At 39.8% G+C, this 22,635-nt stretch overlaps 1 long non-coding RNA gene across 1 annotated transcript in view; it reads right to left on the bottom strand.

Annotated features, from left to right (window-relative positions):
• LOC127579555 (uncharacterized) overlaps positions 1-20,443 on the bottom strand; it is a 73,785-nt gene extending 53,342 nt beyond the window's left edge. Inside the window, exon 1 of the long non-coding RNA XR_007957699.1 lies at positions 20,343-20,443. This is a non-coding gene — a long non-coding RNA (uncharacterized LOC127579555). The remainder of the gene's footprint in view (positions 1-20,342) is intronic.
• Between the last annotated feature and the right edge of the window lie 2,192 nt (positions 20,444-22,635).

Genomic DNA, 22,635 nt, shown 5'->3' with positions numbered 1-22,635 from the left:
ACCTGGAAGCTGGAAAAGCTTGTATGGAACACTGTGAAGGTGGGAGAAACAGCAAATACTGATACTTAGCTCTCAAATCTTGCATAGGGAAGGAACAGGTAACACAGAGTTTCCAGGGTTGAAACTTTAAGGTGGCAAGTGTGAAAAGATCTGCATGTGGAGTAAATATTTGGAAACTTACAAGTTTATAGTTGTGATTGTTGATTATGTTTCAGCATTGCAGAATTACTTTTTAATATTTATTAGAGACACAGAGTCATACAGCACAGAAACAGGCCCTTCAGCCTATCAAATCCAAACTAGCCATCAAGCAGCAATCCATACTAATGCCATTTTATTCTCCCCACATTCCCAGCATCTCAGCTCAGGTTTTATCTCTTACCTACACATTCGGAGCAATTTATTATTTTGTAAATTCTCTTTGGTGCACATGATGGGGTGGTTAGGGAAGCAATGTGAACCTCTTTCACGCATGTTATTGGTTTCTTTTCATACTTCACGTTTCCTTTCAACATTTGTCTATGCCCGACTATCAGAACAATCCCATCAATCCCATTCCCTACTTATTTCTCTACAACCTATTCTCTCTCACCTATCCATCAACTCCACCCTGATCCTCTCACTGCTCACTCACACATGAGGGGCAATTTACAGTGGCCAATTAACCTGCCAACCCACATGTCTTTGGGACATGGAGGAAACTGGAAAGCCCAGGGGAAACCCATAGAATCACAGACAGAATAAGCAAACTTCACAGAGACGGCACCTGAGGTTAGACTTGAACCAGGATTGCTGGAGCTGTTAGACAGCTGCTTTACCTGCTGACTGTTCTGAAAGACGATGAGGTGTGTGGGTGACTTCCCAGTGAATTTGAAATTTCAAGAAAACAGCATGCTTAATGCCCAACAGACATATTGGAAATAACCAACTGATATGTTCTTATTATAAAATGTAAAGGAATGTTAGAGAAGTAAACTCTACCGCCACATTAACTTTAGCTTCTTTGACAATTTATATTATGCATAATTGCCACAATTTATTTTTTCTTTGTCAATCTTGGAAGTGAGATAGATTAAAATATGGTAAAAATATTCTACCCATTATTCATATGAAATCATTTGACTAAATATGTTTCAATGTTGTGCAAGATGACTTTAAAAAGTTGGCATTCTCTCGTCAGATACCAAGAATGATGGAAGAGGGAAAACCCATGACACTGTGCAGGCATTTATAATGGGTATTTGTCACCACAGCTTTAATTAAGGACTTCAAACTGCAACATATTTTGACTTTGGTCTCAAGGATCTACAAGAAATGCAAAGATAAAAGGATTTCTATGTTTACAATTGTACATTCTTGTGGTATTTTCAAAATCAGTTTTTTATAAATAGTTTACAGATTTCCAAATGGAAAGACAGGCAATATGAGAAGGAGACAGCAAGAATAAAAGAGGAAATTAAGGAAGATGACACACAAACCAATGAGAAGTGCATCTCGATATATTTCTCATGGCATTGAAAGAGGCCATTCAGCCCATTAAGTCTATGCTAGTGCTCAGAGCATTTCAATCAATTGTACTTATTTTCCTGCAATCTAATCTCTCTCAGATGTCCAAAAACTGCTCCCAAGGCTCCTGCTACCCATCTTCACAAGGGGTCATCTACAATAGCCAACTACCCTACAAGCACATCACTGGGATGCGGCAGGAAACCAGAGCATCCAGGGAAAACCCACACATTCACAGAGAAAATCTTCACACAGACAGCACCAGAGGTCGGAATTGAAATTGGGTCACTGAGGCTGCATGATAGCAACACCATCTACTGCGCCACAGTGCAGCCACTTCTAGGATGTGGTCTGTGTGAGAATTTTAACTGGAAAAAAAAACCTAGATCCAGGAACTAATTGTTCTGGTCAGGAGACCAGCGTTTACACACTCTACACCATTGCTATAATTCCCTTAAACTCACGATATATGCCAGATTTCTATACCCTAAGTGTTACTCAGACATCCACAGGTGTAGACATGAGGGCAGCTTTTACATATGTTTGTTTGTGACTCATCATTAAGAAGGTACCCTTCCTTTAGTTTTTAGACCTTTTCAGAAACTGAAGACAAAGGTCTTCAAGTCCTCTGAGAACATTGTGAATTGCCAATGTGACATTGAACACCTTGATTTCTCTACACCCCCCACTCACTCCAACCTTCTTCTGAATGTGCAGCACTCTGCAAACCAATCCAAGTTCTGTTACCAAACCTGCAGACAAGAATGATGTTGTTGCAGTCTGGTAAACCAACATCTACCATGCAGAGGCCAAATGTAAGCTCTCAGACACATCCTCATACCTGCCTCTGGACCACAATCACATCAACCAACCTCCCCTCTCCTCTGAGTGCTCTCCTAATTTCTCATCACATTGGTCAATGTTTGCTGTTGGATTTTTCCCTACATTTCTAAATCAGACTTGTTTGCAAATAATTGGTTTATTATTGTCACATGTACTGAGATACAGTGAAAAACTTTGCTTTGCATGCCATCCAGATAGATAATTCTAAAACATAAATACATCAGGGTAGAACCCAAAGGGAAAAACAATAACAGAATGCAGAATATAGTATTACAAATTCTGTTACAGAGAAAGGGCAGTGCAGGTAGTCAAGGGCCAAGACAAGGTAGATTAGACAAGGTAGGATACAGCTCAGCACATCATGGAAACCAGCCTCCCCTTCATGGATTCTGTCTACACTTCTCACTGCCTCAGTAAAGCAGCCAACATAGTCAAAGACCCCACACACCCCAGACATTCTATCTTCTCCCCCCTCCCATCGGGCAGAAGATACAAAAGCCTGAAAGCACATACCACCAGGCTCAAGGACAGCTTCTATCCCTCAATTATAAGACTATTGAATGGTTCCCTAGTACGATAAGATGGACTCTTGACCTCACAGTCTACTTCGTTTTGGCCCTGCACCTTACTGTCTGCCTGCGCTACACTTTCTCTGTAACTGTAACACTTTATTCTGCATTTTGTGTTTGTTTTCCCTTGTACTACCTCAATGCACTGATGTGATGAAATGATCTGTATGGATAGCATGCAAAGCAAAACTTTTCACTGTACCTCGGTACATGTGACAATAATAAACCAATTTACCAATTTAAGAGTTCATCTTTATCATACAAGAGGTCTGTTCGAGAGCCTTATATCAGTGGAATAAAAGCTGTCCTTGAGACTGGTGGTTTATGTTTTCAAACTTTTGTATCTTCTGCCCAATGGAAGTTGGGAGAAGAGAGAGCGACCGGGGTGGGAGAAGTCTTTGACTATGTTGGCTGCTGTCCCGAGACAGCAGGAAATGTAGACAGAGTCAATGGAGGGGAGGCTGCTTTACGTGAGGGAAAGTGAATGTAGAATGGAAATGATGACCACAAATCCAGAGACTGGATTACAGATTACATAGAAGGAACAAAGATGTAAAAATCAAATGTTTTGGGGGCTTTTCCTCACTCATCTGAAACTCAACAAATGCACAGATAACAAAAACTGATCAAGTGGCAAATAGTACCAATCAAATGTTACTGACACCCTCAGCACAGCTAGACTACAGATGTGTTCTGTCTTTTTGGAAGTATATAAAATCCTGATAAAAGATTGTAATTTAGCTCCCATAGCACAAATTGTTCAACATGCATCGGTGTATGGTGCATACTGCTACACAAATGTCATCTGGCAATGCAGTAGCTTTGATGATAGAAAATGGCGTCATTGCAAATGTGCTCCCACCCGCCAAAGGAGATGTGAAGTGTGTGCCCACAATTCTCCTTATAGTCAAGTTCAAGGCTCTCTTCTATCAAAATTCATTTTCACCCTCTGTGCAACTAGCTTCACCACCAATAGTGAGCGTTACACAATCACAACACGCCTTCTTGTGAATCACCTTGACCATTCACATACCTGCATGTGAGTATACCCAATTTAGGGTTCACTATCCACTGTCTTGCTTTACAAATTATTTCACTACTCTTTTGAATGTGCTTGAAAATAAGTTGTGTAAATGGAAGAGGGAGGAACTTGCAACAAAAGCTTAATGAACACAATTGAAATTCAGAGCTCATGTTTAGTCCTAGAAAATGAGAAAAGTGGAGATTTGATTCACACTCCCTGAAATGGATTTGCTTCAAGAGTTTACTTGTAGTCTGTACATGTATAAGACATAACAAAAATTTGATGTGAAGATGCAAATAAGTTACTCTTGAAATGACTTACTAATTATGGACATTCAAATAAGAAAGTACATGAATCTCTGTGGTACATTCAGACAACAAGCACACCATTTTATCAAAGACCTACAAAATCAAAACCCCTCTGCATCAGGTTATAGGAAGTGAAGTACTCCATAAGAGTTTCTGCCCTAGCCGTGACCTGTTTGAAGAATTCAGAAGGCTCACCTGTGAATAGAATACGAGCTTGTGTACATTCTGGTGACCTCTTGGAAACTTTCTGAATAGACAAGAGCTTTGTAAAGAATAAGTGAGAGTGAGAAGCGAACTCCTGCCGAGGGAGATGATGAATAATCTGCAGGCCACAAGCTGAGTCCTGTGCCATGAGCTGGGAGCTGCTGGTGTACAGCACTTACGCTAATCAAACAGTGTGAAACATCCATTTTAATCGCAAATGAGAGGGGCTTCTCAAAGAAGAACCAAAGTGAGAGGAGCAGTTCAAAGCCTTGGCACTTTCTTTATATTAAGCCAGAAATAAGGATTATTTTCTGTGGTAACTTATACCACAAAGCATTCTGATATTTGAAGGGAAAGCAATATAATTAAAGAAATATAGTTGTCTTTCATCAAAGACCAAACAGTTGCGTTGACTAATTTCAATGATATAAGGAATCACAAATGAATTTTAACAAGCCTGAAAATATGGCCCATTTATGCTCATTGACTTAGCTTTTGGAATTCAGATTTCTTTTGCACTTTTATTACCCAAGATTAACTCATTCTTCAGAATAAGAGTCACACTGAATACCAAAGAGGTCTAAATTCCATTGCCTCAAACTCTCTGCTGAGCTTTCAAAAATATGGAGTTGTCTGTGTTAACTAAGTGACCCCTCGGACAAATTGGGGATGAAAAACTGTTATCCATTACCAGCCTGCACTCCTCTGTTTATACCAGAGCCGGCACTATTGTGTGGTGTTGCTCTGTAGTGGTGGGGGTGTGGGAAGTTGGTGCTCAATTTCAATGCCACTTCCTTCCAGGCGGCATGAGCAAGATCTCTGGCACGTTTGGTGGCACCCAGCAGTTTCTACCACAATGATACTTCCAAGCCTCTTTGTCCCTACTTGGTTTAAATGTAGCACGTCTCCTACACCAGTGCTTTTTGTTCTGGAAAGGCTCCCAGTTATTTATAATGGTTGGCATTGTCGTATGCAAATCATGCTGTCAGCCATTCAAAGATCTCCTCCATTCATTTGGAGAAGTTCCCTTCATTCCTAAATACCGGAAGCATGGCATTATTCACGTCCCCAGCGTCGACATTTCAAAGTTGTTATTTATAACATGTTTTAAGGTCCGTGTCCTATTATCCCTGAGTCATTAATGTCCACATGGAAAACTGCCCTGGATATCCGTCCTTTTCAAACCCCTAACCTTACCTCAGTATGTATTGTTTTCATTCCAGGGAGATGGCTCACCATTCCAATGCATTGTTATTATATCCATGGGTAACTCCTTCCTGAGCAAAGATTTGTTTCACTGCAGCACAGTGATACAGCCAGTTGAACCGCTGCCACACAGCTTCAGAGAGCTGGGTTCAATCCTGACCTCAGATGCTGTCTGCGTGCAGTTTGCACATTCTCCCTGTGATCTGGTTTTCTCCCATATCCTGTGTGCAGGTCGGTAGGTACACTGGCATTGCAAACTGATCCTGTGCAGGTCAGCTGGTGGGGGTATTTGTGGACATTTATAACCTCTCCCTGCTTCAATCTGAGGTTCCCACCTGCTTTAAGAAGATCACTATCATCCCGGTACCTAAGAAAAACAAGGTAATGTTTCTTAATGACTACCGCCCGGTGGCTTTGACATCCACCATCATGAAGTGCTTTGAGAGGTTGGTCATGGCATGCATTAACTGCAGCCTCCCAGACCCACTGCAATTTGCCTACCACCAAAACAGGTCTCCAGCAGACGCCATCTCCCTGGCCCTACACTCATCTCTGGAGCATCTGGACAGTAAAGACACCTGCATTAGACTATTGTTTATTGACTACAGCTCCACCTTCAATAATATAATTCCAGGCAAACTCAGCACCAAACTCCGAGACCTTGGACTCAACATCTCCCTTTGCAACTGGATCCTTGACTTCCTGACCAACAAACCGCAATCAGTAAGAATAGGCAGCAACACCTCTGGCATGATTACTCACAACACTGGTGCCCCACAAGGCTGCATCCTCAGCCCCCTACTCTATTCCCGATACACTCATGACTGCATGGCCAGATTCTGCTCTAACTCCATCTACAAGTTTGCAGATGATACCACCGTAGTGGGCTATATGTCAAATAATGATGAGTCGGAGTACAGGAGGGAGATAGTAAGGTTAATGGCATGGTATCATGACAACAACCTTTCCCTCAATGTCAGCAAAACAAAAGAGCTGGTCATTGACTTCAGGAAGGGGGGTGGTGTACATGCTCCTGTCTTCATCAATGGTGCTGAGATCAAGAGAGTTGAGAGCTGCAAGTACGCAGGAATGAACATCACCAATAGTCTGTCCTGGTCTAACCACATGGATGCCATGGCCAAGAAAGCTCACCAGTACCTCTACTTCCTCAGGAGACTAAAGAAATTTTGCATGTCCCCTTTGACACTCACCAATTCTTATTGATGCACCATAGAAGGCATCCTATCTGGATGCATCGTGGCCTGGTATGGCAACTACTCTGCCTGGGACCACAAGAAACTACAGAGAGTTGTGGACACAGCTCAGGCCCTCACAGAAACCTCGCTGCCTCGGTAAAGCAGCCAGCATAACCAAAGACCAAACGCACACCAGACATTCTGTTTTCTTCCCTCTCCTGTCAGGCAGAAGATACAAAAGCCTGAAACATACCACCAGGCTTAAGGACAGCTTCTATCATGCTGTTATAAGACTATTGAATGGTCCCCTAGTACGATAAGATGGACTCTTGACCTCACAGTCCACCTCGATATGACATTGCACCTTATTGTCTCCCTGCACTGCACTTCCTCTGTAGCTGTGACACTTTACTCTGCATTCTGTATTGTTTTACCCTGTACTACTTCAATGCACTGTGTAATGAATTGATCTGCATGAACAGTGTGCAAGACAAATTTTCACTGTATCTCGATACAAGTGACAATAACAAACCAATTCCAATTCCAAATTGCCCCTAATGTGTAGGTGAGTGATAAAATTTGGGAGTTGTTGATAAGAATGTGGAGAGAATAAAAAAAGATGGGATTAATGTCGGATAAGTACAGACTTGGTGGGCCACAGGACCTATTTCTGTGCTCTATCTCTCTATGGCTCTATGGACTGCAATCCCTCAATAGTCTGCATCTCTTTCTATATTTCTCCCTCTGGGTAAATTTAACCTCGGACCACATTGCTTTATCTGGAATCTACATAATCCAATTTCCCATGGCTTCCTTCAGTATTTGTCTCTTTCTCATGACAGGGCTTTTCCTGGTTGCACTGGATTTCAGGTCTGCCCTCTGACAGTTCACTCCTCTCTCCTGGGAAAATAGAAAATCAGGATGTGTTTTTAAAAGCGTGCAGATTGGTAAATGCTGGTACTCAAAAGAACCTTTTTCCTTCTGAACAAATCACAGAAACTTAACATGGAGACAGAATGAGCAATTAGGAAAAAAATGGTGTTAGTATTTAAAAATATAACAACATGGAATTTGTAAAAGGCTGTAGAGGTTCCTGAATCCCCATTCAATAAGATGATAACATACTGTTCCTCCTATTTACTTTGCTGCCCAATCCCACTATTTCATGACTCCTTTAGCTACAAAAAATCTAAAGATTTCACTCTGAAATATATTCAATAGCTACACATCCATAGCTACCCCAGGTTGAGAATTCCAAAGATTTACATTCCCCTGACTAAAGAAATTTCTCCTCATTTTAGTCTGAAGTGAGTAATTCTGCAATGTTGACACTGTGGCTTTTAGTTCTAGACTTCCCAGCTTAAGGAATTTGCTCACACTATCTACCCTCTCAATCCTGCAATGTTTCAATGAGATCCCCTTTTATTCTTTTAATTTACAGAGAGAATGAGCCAAGCTATTTCAGTCACCCTCAAAGGACATCCCTTCCATCCTAGAAATCAATCTAATGGATGTACACTGCGCCAGCTCCAAGGTACAGAGACCAGAACCATACAGAGTATTCCAAGTGTGATCTCACCAAAGCCCTGCACCATTATACCAAGAATTGCCATTCTATTATTTAAAGGCCCGAATAATATGTCATAGTTGTCGTAATTGGCATGATTGTCATCTTGTAATTGGCATTGCATCATCACCAAACTCTGAGACCTGGGACTCAACACCTCCCTTTGAAACTGGATCCTTGACTTCCTGACAAACAGACTGCAACCAGTGAGGATAGGCAACAACACCTCCGGCACAATTATTCTCAACACTGGTGCCCCACAAGGCTGTGTCCTCAGCCCTTTACTCTACTCCCTATACACTCATGATTGTGTGATCAGATTCTGCTCTAACCCCCATCTACAAGTTTGCAGAAGATACAAAAGCCTGAAAGCACCCACCACCAGGCTCAAGTACAGCTTCTATTCCGCTGTTATAAGAATATTGAACGGTTCCCTAGTACAATAAGATGGACTCTTGACCTCACAGTCTACCTCGTTATGACCTTGCACCTTATTGTCTACCTGTGCTGCACTTTCTCTGTAGCTGTTACACTTTATTCTGCATTCTGTTAATGTTTTACCTTGTACTACCTCAATGCACTGTGTAATGAATTGATCTGTAAGAATGGAATGCAAGACAAGTTTTTCACTGTACCTCGGTACATGTGGCAATAATAAATCAATTCCAATAATAAACCAATTCCATTTCATCCATCAGTCTACGCCTGCTGACCCACATTTGAGTCCTAAATTAGCTGTGCCTTGATTGTAAAATCCTCGTCCTTATTTTCAAAATTTTCCTTGGTCTCACCCCTCCCTACCCTGTAACCTTCTTAACACTATAAACTCCTCAACCCTATAACTTACCAAAGTACCTGCACTTTTCCAATACTGATGTCTAGATCATCAATTAACTTAGTCGGTCCTCATTTAGTAACTGGGCTTTCAGTTTCCAAATCCCTGGACTGCCCTCCCTGAATTATTCCACTTTGATTTTCTTTATTTGCCTTTAAGATGCACTTTAAAACCCATATTGTAACCAAGCCTTTGGTCACTTGTCCTAATATTGTGCCATGTGGATTGACATCATTTTGTTATATTGATCCTGTGGAATGCCTTGGGACAGTTTGCTTATGTGAAAGCTGTATTAATGAAAATTGTTGGATTGGACCATAAATGTAAGGAAAATCAAAACATGCTGGAAATACTCAGCAGACCAGGCAGCTCTGCTGTGGGGAAGAGAAACAGAGGTGATGCTTCAAGTTGATGACCTTGGTTGTTGACCTAGGGGTTAGAAGAAATGGCTTTATTTGGAGCGCAAGATTCTTAAAGTTGTAGATGCTGAGAGGATGTTTCCTCTGGTTGAAGAGCCTAGAAATTGTGTTCACTGCCTCAGAATACAATGTTGGTCATTTAGAACCGAGAAAAGGAGAGGTTTCCTCACTTAAAAATTGTGAATCCTTCGGATTTTCCAAACCAGAGGCCTGTGGATGTTTAGTTAATTAGTACCTGGATTGGTAGAATGTTAGATACTTTGGAAACCAAAGGATACAGGAATAGAGCAGGATCAACCATGATCTCAGAGCATGGTGACCAATTGACCTACTCCATTCCCTACTTCCTATGCTCTCAAAGTCTAAATGTAGACTGGCCATATAATTTACCTAAAATAACTCATTTACTCCATCTAATGTTTTCCAAAAATCTCCTTATTTCTGTCTGCTCTTGTGACCCCTATGGACATAACTTATCCTTTAAGCTTCCTGAATGACAGACAGTTTTGCATCTCTTCACCAGTCTAACAGATCTGACCATCTCATTTGTGTTTCATTCTACAGGACACACAGCTTGTGGCTACCATATTATTGTGTGCTCATGTGAAGTAGCAGGTGATGTCCACTGCTTTGTTTGTGGTTTTCCACAACCATTCCAGGACTATAGAGGAAACAGCAGTCATAGATGATAATATCATTCTTTCATCTAATGTTTCCTTTGTTTTGTTAAGATTTTTGATAGTTGTGCCTTTCTAAAAAAGGATTGCCTTTGTTCATTTTTTTATTTGAAGATACTGGGGCAACCCACTGTTTCCTTATGGATTTTGTAAGAAAGAGCATGGTCTACATACATGTCAAATCTCATGATCAAAAACAAGGAGGAAAACAGAAATCAATGAAGACGAACAAGGTAGAAGAGACAGACAGTAATCCTGATGGAGAAAAAAGCAATTTTTCCTCAAGGTGGGCTTTCTGGACTTAAAAGACTGCAGATGCTGGAAATCTGAAATAAAAACAGAACAAAAAAATCACGGATGAAGTTGGTTATCTAATGAGTAAAGGCTATCCAAGCTGTACTTGGAGTTTTGAAGAATAAGGGTTGTCTGGATTGAAACATAAAAGTTCATAAGGGGTCTCAACAGAGTGAATGTGGAGAGCATACTTCCTCTTGTTGGAGAATTTCAAACCAAGAGTCATAGTTTAAATATAAGGGATTTCACAGTTAAGGCCAAGATGAGGAGATAATTTTTTACTCTCAGAGGGTCATGAGTCTTTGGAACTCTCTTGCTCGAAAGGTAGTGGAATCAGAGTGTGTGAATATTTTTAAGGTGGAGGTAAGGTGGGAGAGAGGTTACCGGGGGGAGGGGGGGTGCTATAGGCACGAAAGCAGACTTGAGGTTATAATCAGAGCAGCCGTGCTCTTGTTGAATGGCAGAGAGTTCAATAGGCCGAGTGGCCTACTCCTGCTCCTAATTTGATTGTATGTCAGGCATTATCTATGGGAATATTGACAGAATTACTTTCAGATCCATGACCTGATTTTAGAACTGGGAAAACATAGAAATATTTTTTAAAGATGAAGATAAAGAGAGATTGGGTGGAGAGAACAAAAGGGAAACCCTGGGCTAAGGTGGAAGGCAGGGAATTTGGTTAAAGTGCAAGGCAAAAAAAAGGCGTTACTTTAATAACTAGTTAATCTTATGTTTTCCTTTCCTGCTCTTGTTATAATTTCTGATTCATGAAGCACCCTTCTAGCCCTCTCCCAAAGGGACTAAGGAAAATTAACCCTTGCTGAAGTGAAATATTACCTAGGCTAGTTTTGTCCCAGACTTTGCTATAGAAATAACATCGTCTAAAAGTATTCACCATTATTCGCATGTCTATTGAACGGCAACATCTGGAAACACACACCTGCAGGTAAATACAGAAGTCTATAAATTGCTGCCAGACTTCTATTGAATTGGCACCCCACTGAGAGGCTCAGCATTGGATTACACAGGAGAACACAAAGTTGCTTTACTCATCTGATAGAAACTCACTAAACCTACCAGTGAAAAATAGGTCTTGTCCATTCTAGTGTAGGTAAACTTATAAAAGCTTGTTATTTCTCAAATATTGAAAAACATCCTCTCTAGCATTGAAAATTAACCTTCAAATTTTTCTTGTTGTAGATTTAAAAAAATAAAAAAGATTAAATAATTTTTTTTGCATTTTTTTTCTCTCATAACACCAGTAGATCATCGTTCCTGATTATTTTCTTTCCCTCTGTTTAGCTTTCTGTAAGTAATTTGGTATTAAAGAAAATACTCTGTGTTGCCACATATGTGAAGTTGTTCTTTCTGTTCCACATTCCCCAATCATTATTTATTGATAACTCTCCCAGTAAATTGAGGTGTAGCTTTAGGCCCTATTTGAACCAGTGGTAAGTGCTGGGCTGTCAGGGGTAAAGAGCAATAAACCACCTCAACCTCATCAGTTTGATTTTAACTCCCAAACCTGCTTTCATAATGTCGGTCAGTACCTAACCTGAAATTGGTGGGAAGTGACAGATGGCCTGGAGAGAAATATAGGGCTTCGGGAATGATCGAGAGGCTGTCTGTCACCTGCCCGCCCACAAATTCATCTATCTCCCAGCAATTCCTCACTGGGAGGGGGTTACAGGGAGAAAAGTGGGCCCAGACTGGGAGAAGCCTAAACTTTCCTTTGAACCTTATAGAATACACCCAAATTTAATTTCTATTGACATCAATGGGCATTTTTGTCATAGTTAATGTCGATTTAAAATCTAGGCAGCTTGTTGACAGTGCACCTCATTGCCTTTTAAAGGTGTCTTTATTTTTGACCATCTTTTGTTTCAGTCATGAGGCTGCTGGCCATCTCTTCATCAGGTGAGAATGAAGTATTTTCATCACCAGTCTGCCGGTCCCGTGCAAATTTTCATGGTCTTGTGGGGATACTGAATGCAGTTACCTAAAGCTTTTCTTCTTGTTATTTTAGCACAGATGACGTATTTCTCTAAAGCAGATTAACATGAGGAAAGAGCAGGGAGGTGTATTTGGCAAAAGTGTTTGTGCATACATAAGTTACAGCCTCTCTGAACCTGTTCAAGGCTCATGAAGGTCTTTATTTGTTAGCAATACAATATAATTTTGTTTTGATGAGCTTTTCTTTCTGAGTAAGTGGTCCCTTTATCTTCAGTTTTCATTCACTTTGGCTAACTAGCCACAATACTTACAGGAAAAACTCCAGACTTCAAACAACTTAGATTTAATATAAGAAATCTCAAATATCTGGTTCCCAGCAACAATTCATTTTTGTCACTTTTTCTGCAAGATAGAACAAGCTGTAGACTGATGCTTCCCACTTACCTGATATGTATTTAGCAGTTTTTGAAAGATCATTAGCAGGCACGGCAGTTCTTTCTCTGCAGCTGATGGTGTCACGTTGCTGTCTGCAAAACACTGAAATACAGAAACTTCCTCATCCTTAGACGTATATTTTTCTTCCAAATGACCATGGGGTAACCATTAATATACATATTCTCCCTTCCTTCTTATCGCCGAAACAGATCTATGGCAGACGCCATCTCCCTGGCCCTACACTCATCTCTGGAGCATCTGGACAATAAAGACACCTACATTAGACTATTGTTTATTGACTACAGTTCCACCTTCAATAATATGATTTCAAGCAAACTCATCACCAAACTCCGAGACCTGGGACTTAACACCTCACTTTGCAACTGGATCCTTGACTTCTTGACCGACAGACTGCAATCAGTAAGGATAGGCAGCAACACCTCCACCACGATTATTCTCAACACTGGTGCCCCACAAGGCTGCGTCCTCAGTCCCCTACTCTATTCTCTATACATTTATGACTGTGTGGCCAGATTCTGCTCTAACCCCATCTACAAGTTTGTAGATGATACCACCATAGTGGAGCGTGTCTTAAATAACAGTGAGTTGGAGTACAGGAAGGAGATAGAGAACTTAGTAACATGTGTCATCACAACAACCTTTCCCTCAATGTCAGCAAAACAAAAGAACTGGTCATTGACTTCAGAAAAGGGGGTCAGTGCATGTGCTCTCATCTATATCAATGGTGCTGAGGTTGAGAGGGTTGAGAGCTTCAAGACCTAGGAGTGAACATCACCAACAGCCCGTCCTAGACACCATGGCCAAGAAAGCTCACCAGCACCTATACTTCCTGAGGATACTAAAGAAATTTGGCATGTCCCCATCGACCCTCAGCAATTTTTATTGATGCACCATAGAAAGCATCCTATCTGGATGCATCACGGCTTGGTATGGTAATTGCTCTGCTCAGGACCGCAAGAAACTGCGAAAAGTTGTAGACACAGCTTAGCACATTACAGAAACCAGCCTCCCCTCCATGGACTCTGTCTATACTTCTCATTACCTCGGTGAAGTAGCCAGCATAATCAAAGACCCCACCCATCCAGGTCATTCTCTCTTCTCCCCTTTCCCATCAGGCAGAAGATACAAAAGCCTGAAAGCACAAACCACCAGGCTCAAGGACAGCTTCTATACCGCTGTTATAAGACTATTGAACAGTTTCCTAGTACAATAAGATGGACTCTTGACGTCACAATCTACCTTGTTATGACCTTGCACCTTATTGTCTACCTGCAGTGCACTTTCTCTATAGCTGTTACACTTTAATGTTAATGTTTTATCTCTACTACTTCAATGCACTGTAATGAATTGATCTGTATGAACGGTATGCAAGACAAGTTTTTCACTGTACCTTGGTACATGTGACAATAATAAACCAATTCTAATTCCAATTCCCCAGCCAATGGTAATTAATCTTTTATAACCATCCACTCTGAATATGACCTTTGAACTTCTGTTTCCATGATCATTTACAGAGAAGTAAAAAGTGAAAGTGGAACAAAGGCTGTAAGATGCTGGAGAGTGTGATGATGTTGAAAGAGCCACTGTACTGCCATTTTAGTCTTACCTGTAGCTAAAATCAGCCACAAAAAACTGTTACAATGTCTGCAGACAAATAATATTTCCAAAGCACTTGAATGGTCAGTGAGGAAGAAGAAGCAAACAATAATACTGAGTTAGTAATGAAACCAAATCTTGGAAGGACATATCAAATGTTAGGCATCTGAGATTCATTATTAAGACTCTTGATCCAATTGGTCATATGAAATATGGCTTTAATTTTAAGAACTTCTCTTCTAGCAATAAAATATTACAGCACTTGAACTAAACTGTTGAATGGTTTTCTTCTTCACGGTTGTAGCTATATATAGGTCTCCCACATCATCCCTTGTCACATTGGGCCTCCCTTTTAAATTGGCACATTATGACTATGTTAGATTAACATTTTTGAGATAGAAGAAGAATAAAACACTCTGTAGAGTGAATCACCCACAGCCTGTGACCTCTGAGCTTGACGATGCCAATGCTGGCTAACCTCTCTTGCTCTACCATCATAAATGCCCTATTTCTCTTCAGTCTACTACTAGAATCATTCAGTTTGCTCTTTTCTACATAGGCTGCAGGACTCCAGTGGCCAACCCCTCCCTAACTTATCTACCCCACCTCATGCTCACCCCCCACAACCTTATTTTGCAACTTCCTCAACTGTATTGCTACCCCATTATAAGTTTCAGCATTGGTCTGGAAATGTGAACACTGATTTCAAAGTACAATCCAGCAGTTTATTTTCTTTGTTGGTTTTAACCTCACTCTCTTTGGTTGGGTTGAATGATGAGTCAGTTAACAGCTCAGAACATGTAACAAAGATTTAGGTTGAACATGTACTGATATATTTTGCTATGGTTGAGGTAAAAGTGACATTAAATCACTCACTGGGAATTAGAGCTGATAGTTGTTCAGTATTCATAGATTGTGAATGACTTGTAAGAAACTAATTTATTATCCCTGCTTATGAGCAATATACCACTCAGGAGTTGCTTATGCATCTTGATACTTTTTTCATGTAAATCCATCTGAATCATTTATGAATATTGCCATTTTGTCAATGTCAAATATAGAGAGAAAAGGCAAAGTATTTATGCCTCTTAAAATATTTTTATTTACAATTCTCTTCTGTGGGATTTGTTTCTATTTCAAGCAATAAAGGCACAGATTATAAATGACATTTCATGTGTCTATGGCCATGGTAAGTCATCCCACCTTGTCCTTTTACTAACTAATCACCATCTCTATATGATCTCCTCCACAGTCCAGCCAAGTGGCACTGCACTTTCCTAATTCCATTCTAATCTCTCCAGTTGTGGCTGGATTATCACCTGCTCTTCCACTACCACAAGTGAAGTCTTCCCAAGGATTTCTCATCTACATGCCGCACTGCACTGGTATTGTTCATAATCACATCGTGCGTGCTGACAACACTCAGCTCTTTCTTAAAACCATCTCTACTAAATCTTCCATTCTTTCTGAATTGCCACAATTTTGACCTGACATCCAGTACAGAATAGGCTGAAACTTCCTCTCACTAAATACTGTACTTGGTTCCCTCTGCAAATTCCATTCTCTAGCCACAGGAATTCCACTGTTCTCCTTCCAAATCTGAAGTTGAACCAATCTGTAGGCAAAGCTTGATGGTAAATTTAATTTTGAAATAAGCTTGCAATCCTGTAACCACATCAACACAGAGGCTGCCTTTTCCTCCTGTGTAACACTGCCTACCTTCAACCTTGGCTCATTTTATCTGCAACTGAAATCCTCATCCACGCCTTTGTTACCTGCAGTTTAAACAATTTCAATGCTCTCCCTGCTTTCCTCCCAACCTTCACTCTCCATAAACCTGGGCTCATCCAAATCTATATCCTAATTTACACCAAAGTCCCATTCACTCTTTGCTCCCAGATCTACATTAAGTATCATTTTAGCATTGCCTCAAGCTAAAAACAATTTGATTCCTACTCCCTCCCTGACATCAGATGAAGGGATTTCTCAGTGAAATGTCATCCCTTATTGATGGTGGTATAAAGATCAGTCTTTAAATTGGGGTGGGTATTCCAGTTGATTTTTTTGATGATTTATGCCCTGGAGAAATGGTAACCACACCTAACCATATGAATAAAGTCTAAGCACCTTTTGCAGTGCTTACCTTCCCACCTCACATCCTTGGGATAATCATCTACAAACAAGAGTTCAGCTTCCATGCTTGTATTGAATTTGTCCAACACTTCCTTTCTATTGCTTCTTCTGATCCTTTGACTACATTTATATCCTCAAATATTCTATCCAATTACCTATCCTTGAGGAATCTTAACTTATTCCATTTCAGTAGCAGCAAGGCTAAAGCGATTGTTGTTGTCTCCTATCACAAACTCAGCTAAAAACTCAGTCCTTCAACCTTGAACACTTTCATGAATTGGATCAGATTGTTCAATGAATCAGTGCTTTGTCTGGCTGATCTCAGGAGAGGAGATTGGAGGCATAAAGTGAGACAAGGTTATGAAAGGATTTAAAGATGAGAACAAGAACATTAAACTTAAGGCATTGTAAAATGGGATATCTTTGTCAATTACTAAGGAACAGGAAGGTGGGCAGAGTTTAGGACAAGATGAATTTCATAGAGGATGGAAGAGCAATGAATACGTAAATATGGAGGTTGCAAAGGCATGAGTAAGGTGCAGAGCCAAAGGCAGATTATGAGGCAGGACTAAGCAGTTGTTACAATGAGGATAACGTGAGGTCTGATGCTCATCATCTTGCTTCTTGGTAATTGACAAAGGTGCCCCACTCTACAGTTCCTCATATTTAATGTTCTTGCTCTCATCCTTAAATCCTTCTGTGGTCTTTTCTCACTTTATGTCTCCAATGTCCTCACCTGACTTCTGCTTACATTGACTCAATTTCCAATGCTTTCTTTCCCATTTATCCTACAATTGGTACCAGAGCTTTCAGTTGCTTGGGTCATGCCTTCAAAATCCCCTCTCCAAGCCCCTATCCTTCTGCACTTTCTTTCTTCTTCAAGAGCTTCAGCTAAAGCCATAACCTTATCCAAAATGTCAGCTACTTCTTTTATTTCTGCAGTTCCTGAATCTGTGTCTGTTTTCGATATGCCAATCTGCAACTTTGTTATGTGAGGTGTGAATGTAACTTATTTTGCGCTCAGTTAGTCCCAAAACTGACTAGACGATGCTAGTTTTTAAAATATATAATAGTATGGTTAAAAAAAATGGAAACAAGAAAGAAACTGAAGCTTTTCCTTCATGGATGGCACAATAGAGGATGATCACTGTTGTATACAATGCCTGCATCAATATCATCAGAGCTTTGTGACGTTTAGCAGTTTTAAAATGTTGTGGGGCAGTGCTATTTTTGACACCATATGATAGTACTTGTACATTTTTTTTATTGAAACGGTTCTGTGCTGGAACACTTGAGATTTTTATCCACTGACCCAAAGTTTAGTGGACAGAATGCTAGGAACAGTCGCAAAGTGCACTTTACAATCATGGAGAATTTCACTGAAGAGTAATGCTATGTGGCTTCAGGGATCGGTGTGACCACAGACATTGTATACAGTAACATACAATTTATTCCATGTGGAACAATGTAACATTTGCTTCATTTGTCATTGCTTAGAGATGTCAGTAAACCATGGGGGGAAGTAGGGGAAGGGCATTAGATCCAGTAACACCTACATAGGCATATGACATCAAATGCAGCAGAATAAAACTACAAAACCACAATTTGCACTGGCTTCATTACAGGGAATTAGAAGCTGTTTTACTCTTCTGCAGTTATTTAGAAATCCCAATCCAATATAAGGTGTGCCGTATTTATTTTCATTCTTCAACTACATTTGAAGGCCTCATTGTAGAATAATATTTCCTAAATGTTGATAAAGGTAGATGTGTAAGTAAATACCGTGTCTTTGTTTCTCCTATACCTGGCAACATATTATACTGAGAAAAGTGGTGTAAGGAACAGCTGATACGAGGAGACATTCTGGGATGAAATGGATAGCATACCATCTTGTTCACTTGAGCAGGAAGCAATTCCTTGCCATTATTTGTCCTTTATCACAAAATCCATCATTGTAGCATATCAGTCAAATAATTTGGGAATGCTGTCTTCTGGGGCAGGGTCTAAGACTTTACTTTTAAATCTTAACAGCTTCAACATTTGACCTCTTATCCCAGATAATGAATAGAAAAGGGGCCCTTTTGTTACAAAAGAAAGGATAGCTGGGCATTAGAGAAAAATCAGCACATAAGTCTTGGGCTCCCTCCACAGTGCTGCCCTGAATTATTTCCTGGAAAAGGGTGACTGACACCAAGGGAGTGAGTACTCACAGATTTCAGGGACTGGTGAGAGTTCTTTTGTAAGATCTGCTTTCATTACATGAGGGGGGAAGGGGTGGCCTACGGACTTTGAGTAACGACAATTGTTGTTCACACCTTGAAATCTCTTTGATTACAGTGCTTCTCAAGGTCACTTGTGGCATTTGCTGTTCTGTGACCCCAATGGCCCTGACAGTTCTGCTCCAAGGACGACAGCTACCGCAGCGAGAAAAAAGACAGGCAAAGAGTAGAAACCTCTCAGGATCCTTGCTCAAATAAAAAAAACTCAATCCGCTGGGGGAAAGTGAGATGAGCAATCATCAAAGGCAGAGGCACACAGCATGACTGTCATGAGCCAAAAGTTACAATCACACACGGGCTGAAATTTCACTTCAAGCGCAAGCATTGCAGTAATTAAAAATGTGATTCCTGCTGATTTACCATCCAATTAGCAGCAAGTGTGCCTTGCTTTCATCCTCATCTCTCCGAGATAGCCCCCAACTTGAAAGTAAAGTCTGTCAATTTTTATTACTCCCTTCTATTTATTTGTATCATGTTTACTCTGCTTACTGAAGTGAATTTTCTGCTACAAGTCAGATGGGTTACAAGTCACAAAAAAAAGAGGTAAAACTGGAAATCAAAATGTGCTGCATCCAGATTTCTTGGCTTCCAAAACTAAGAATACTACATGAATGTGTGCACAATCATATCAATATTAAACTGAGACATTGCACAGAGGTACCATTTGCTTTTTAACTGCTTTTCTTGTAGAGTTTGTTTATCTAGATCTTTAAGTTCTCCTAGTTTTTTCCTATTCATATCAATGGATATCTTTCAGACTTCCTTATTATTGCACTAAATTATGCACTTCTGTAGCATTCTCTAAGTGAAAGAACAGGATTCATTGCAGTCTATATTTCACCAGTGTAAGACTTCAATCAGAGTGTGGAAATTCCAGCTGAGAAAAATACATCAGTTCAAATCATACAGTCAAGGCATTAGCTGCACAATTATTATCTCCATGAACAGACCATTGTCCATTGTACTCTTCCTGCTGTAATAGTCAAAGCCTATTATTCATACTTAATAATTTCATAACCATGTTAAATATTTATGCATTGCAGCATTTTCAGTTACCATGGAAAACATCCATTTTAATTACATGGCATATCATATATTTGTTATGTGAATAAACCCTTGCCTACCCAAAATTACTTACCATAAAAATTCAGATTACTATAGTGCCTTAAAGTGGTCTGCAATATGTGAAACTATTATGGGATAGATTTCAAAACTAAATTTGTTGATAATAATATACAACTCAATATATGCATCCTTAATTATTATTATAAAATTACCGGATCTCCTGTGGTGTTGCTGATGGGTAGTCCGGGACCTGCAGTCTTGTTTTTGATGTCTAGCCCAATTCTATTGATGTCAAAGCAAAACAGCAGTTTGTAAGCTGGAAAATTTACAGGAGCAAATTTTCAAAACCAGCAAAAGGTAAAAATACCACTCACTTTATTCGCACTGGAAGTTTTGCTAATACCTATCACTTCCCAAAACTTTTTAAGCTTCAGCTATTCATTTCTGCTTAAAATCATTCCCTCTGTAATGGACATTTTGCTCAACCCCCACAGAAGATTAATAATATTTATCCAAGAGGAAATTACTTTTTTATTTGCATATTCATCCTGCAACTCTGCTCAAACCTTTTCTTCTGAAACTGCTATTTATCTTAATCATTAAATTACTTTCTCATCATGAATACAGCCTTTGCTCGGTGTATTGATGCATTAGGAAGGCTTATTCTATGCTTAAGTCCCCAATGTCTAAGACACATCACTTAAGAGAGGAGCAGCAATAGGTTTCAGTGCATGGATGTGGGACTAGAACTCCAGTGTAGGAACAGGCTAGCACAGGCAAGAAAAGCAGAATTCTTTTCCAAAAACTCACTGGTCACTTTAAAGTATTTTTGTAAGAATTTCTGGCAAATTCATGATTCCTTTTAACTGAAACCAGCTTTTTTTATCTGCAGAATCTGTTCAAACTAAATTTAAAATTTTGAGCCAAAACAGTGAGATTTTAGCTCACATTCTCTGGGTTATTGTTGCAGGCCTCTGGCTTACTCAAATTAGTAATCATTGATTGATAACTTTTGTTGTCCATCAAATAAATGGAATTGATATTAAGTGGATTATTGTAGCTAAATAGTATAATTAATGAGACCTCAGGTACAAGGCAGACTTGATTCTTTATGTTGACACAGATGTAGAGAGAGATGGAAAAGCACAGAGGCAGAGGAAGGGAATTCTAGAGCTCAGGGCCCAGGCAGCAATAGTTACAGGCAGTGTGCAGGCAAAGGAATTGGAGGGTGTACAAGAGACCAGAAATGGAAAGCCATATGCTTTACTCTCTGTTTAATTTGTGCATCTGGGAGGATTTGCACCAGAATCTTGTATGGAATTTGAGAGAAACTCCATTACTCAGAATGCAGAACTAGCTAGCACATGGAGTGGTTGATTTAGGAGGAAGCTTTAAAAATACAAGAGGGAGAAACGAATGAACAGTATTGGTGATATCGTTAGATGAAGTAAGGTGGAAGGATATTCATGCTGAGCATAAACACTGGGAACTAGTTGGGACACCTGGCTTTTATGTTTGCTCTAAATTCTATACAAACTAGGAGCAGGAGTCAGCCACTTAGCTCTACAATGCTTAATGTTTCTGCTTGGTTTTGAACTGGGGACCTTTCATGTATTAGACAAACAGGATATCTATACACTAAAGAAACCAGCACATATTTGCATTGTGTATGCTTCTGTTAAAAAATGGCTATATCAGTCAATCACTGCTTTTTGCCTGAATTAAACTTGGACATGATGTTTATGTGGAATTATAAATTCCTATGAATGTGATACATTCAAGACTTATCCACATAGGTTAAATGGGAATCTTTCTGAGGAGCACACTCTGGAATATTGGAAAATAAACTGCATTTCTTTATATAGATCCAACCTAATTCACACATTTTTTGGGTGTTCACTGTGTCCCCAGTTATCCAACTAGCTAAGTGTGGACTCAGAAAAACCTCTTGTAACTCTTTCACATTTACAATCACATTCATGTTCATGTTCATGTTCATTCATGAGCTTCCTGGAACGAGGAGAGTTGAATGATCCAGGTTTGGAATGACACATTGGTGGATCTTTGTGAAAATCCATATGTATAAATTGGGACCAATAGCTGTTCATTTAGATTCATGATCTTTTAGAATTAATCAGATATTTGATTGCTTCAAAACTCTAGCAAAATTGCAATTCCTTAACCAATTCAAATGTCAAGAGAAAAATGCTTGAGAAAGCATCTCATAAAATACCGAATTATTCTACCCTTTGGGCTAAATGAACATCTTCAGAAGACTGGCCCCAGTCAATCAAAAACTGGGAAGAAAATTAAAATGCAATGAAAATTACCATTTGTGTGTATTTTGTGATACTTATAATTTAATTGGGATAATTTGATATAACTTAAAGTCTTTGACCTAAAATATTAGCTCTGTTTCTCTTTCCACAGATGCTGTCTGACCTTTTTCCAGCATGTTCTGTTTTTTTTTAACTTGGCATTACATTGGCTGCTATTTAAGCCAAC

Source organism: Pristis pectinata, chromosome 17, assembly GCF_009764475.1.
Source record: "Pristis pectinata isolate sPriPec2 chromosome 17, sPriPec2.1.pri, whole genome shotgun sequence".
Lineage (NCBI taxonomy): Eukaryota > Metazoa > Chordata > Chondrichthyes > Rhinopristiformes > Pristidae > Pristis > Pristis pectinata.
The sequence above is the reverse complement of the archived record's forward strand: the minus strand, read 5'-3'. Positions and strand labels throughout refer to the sequence as shown.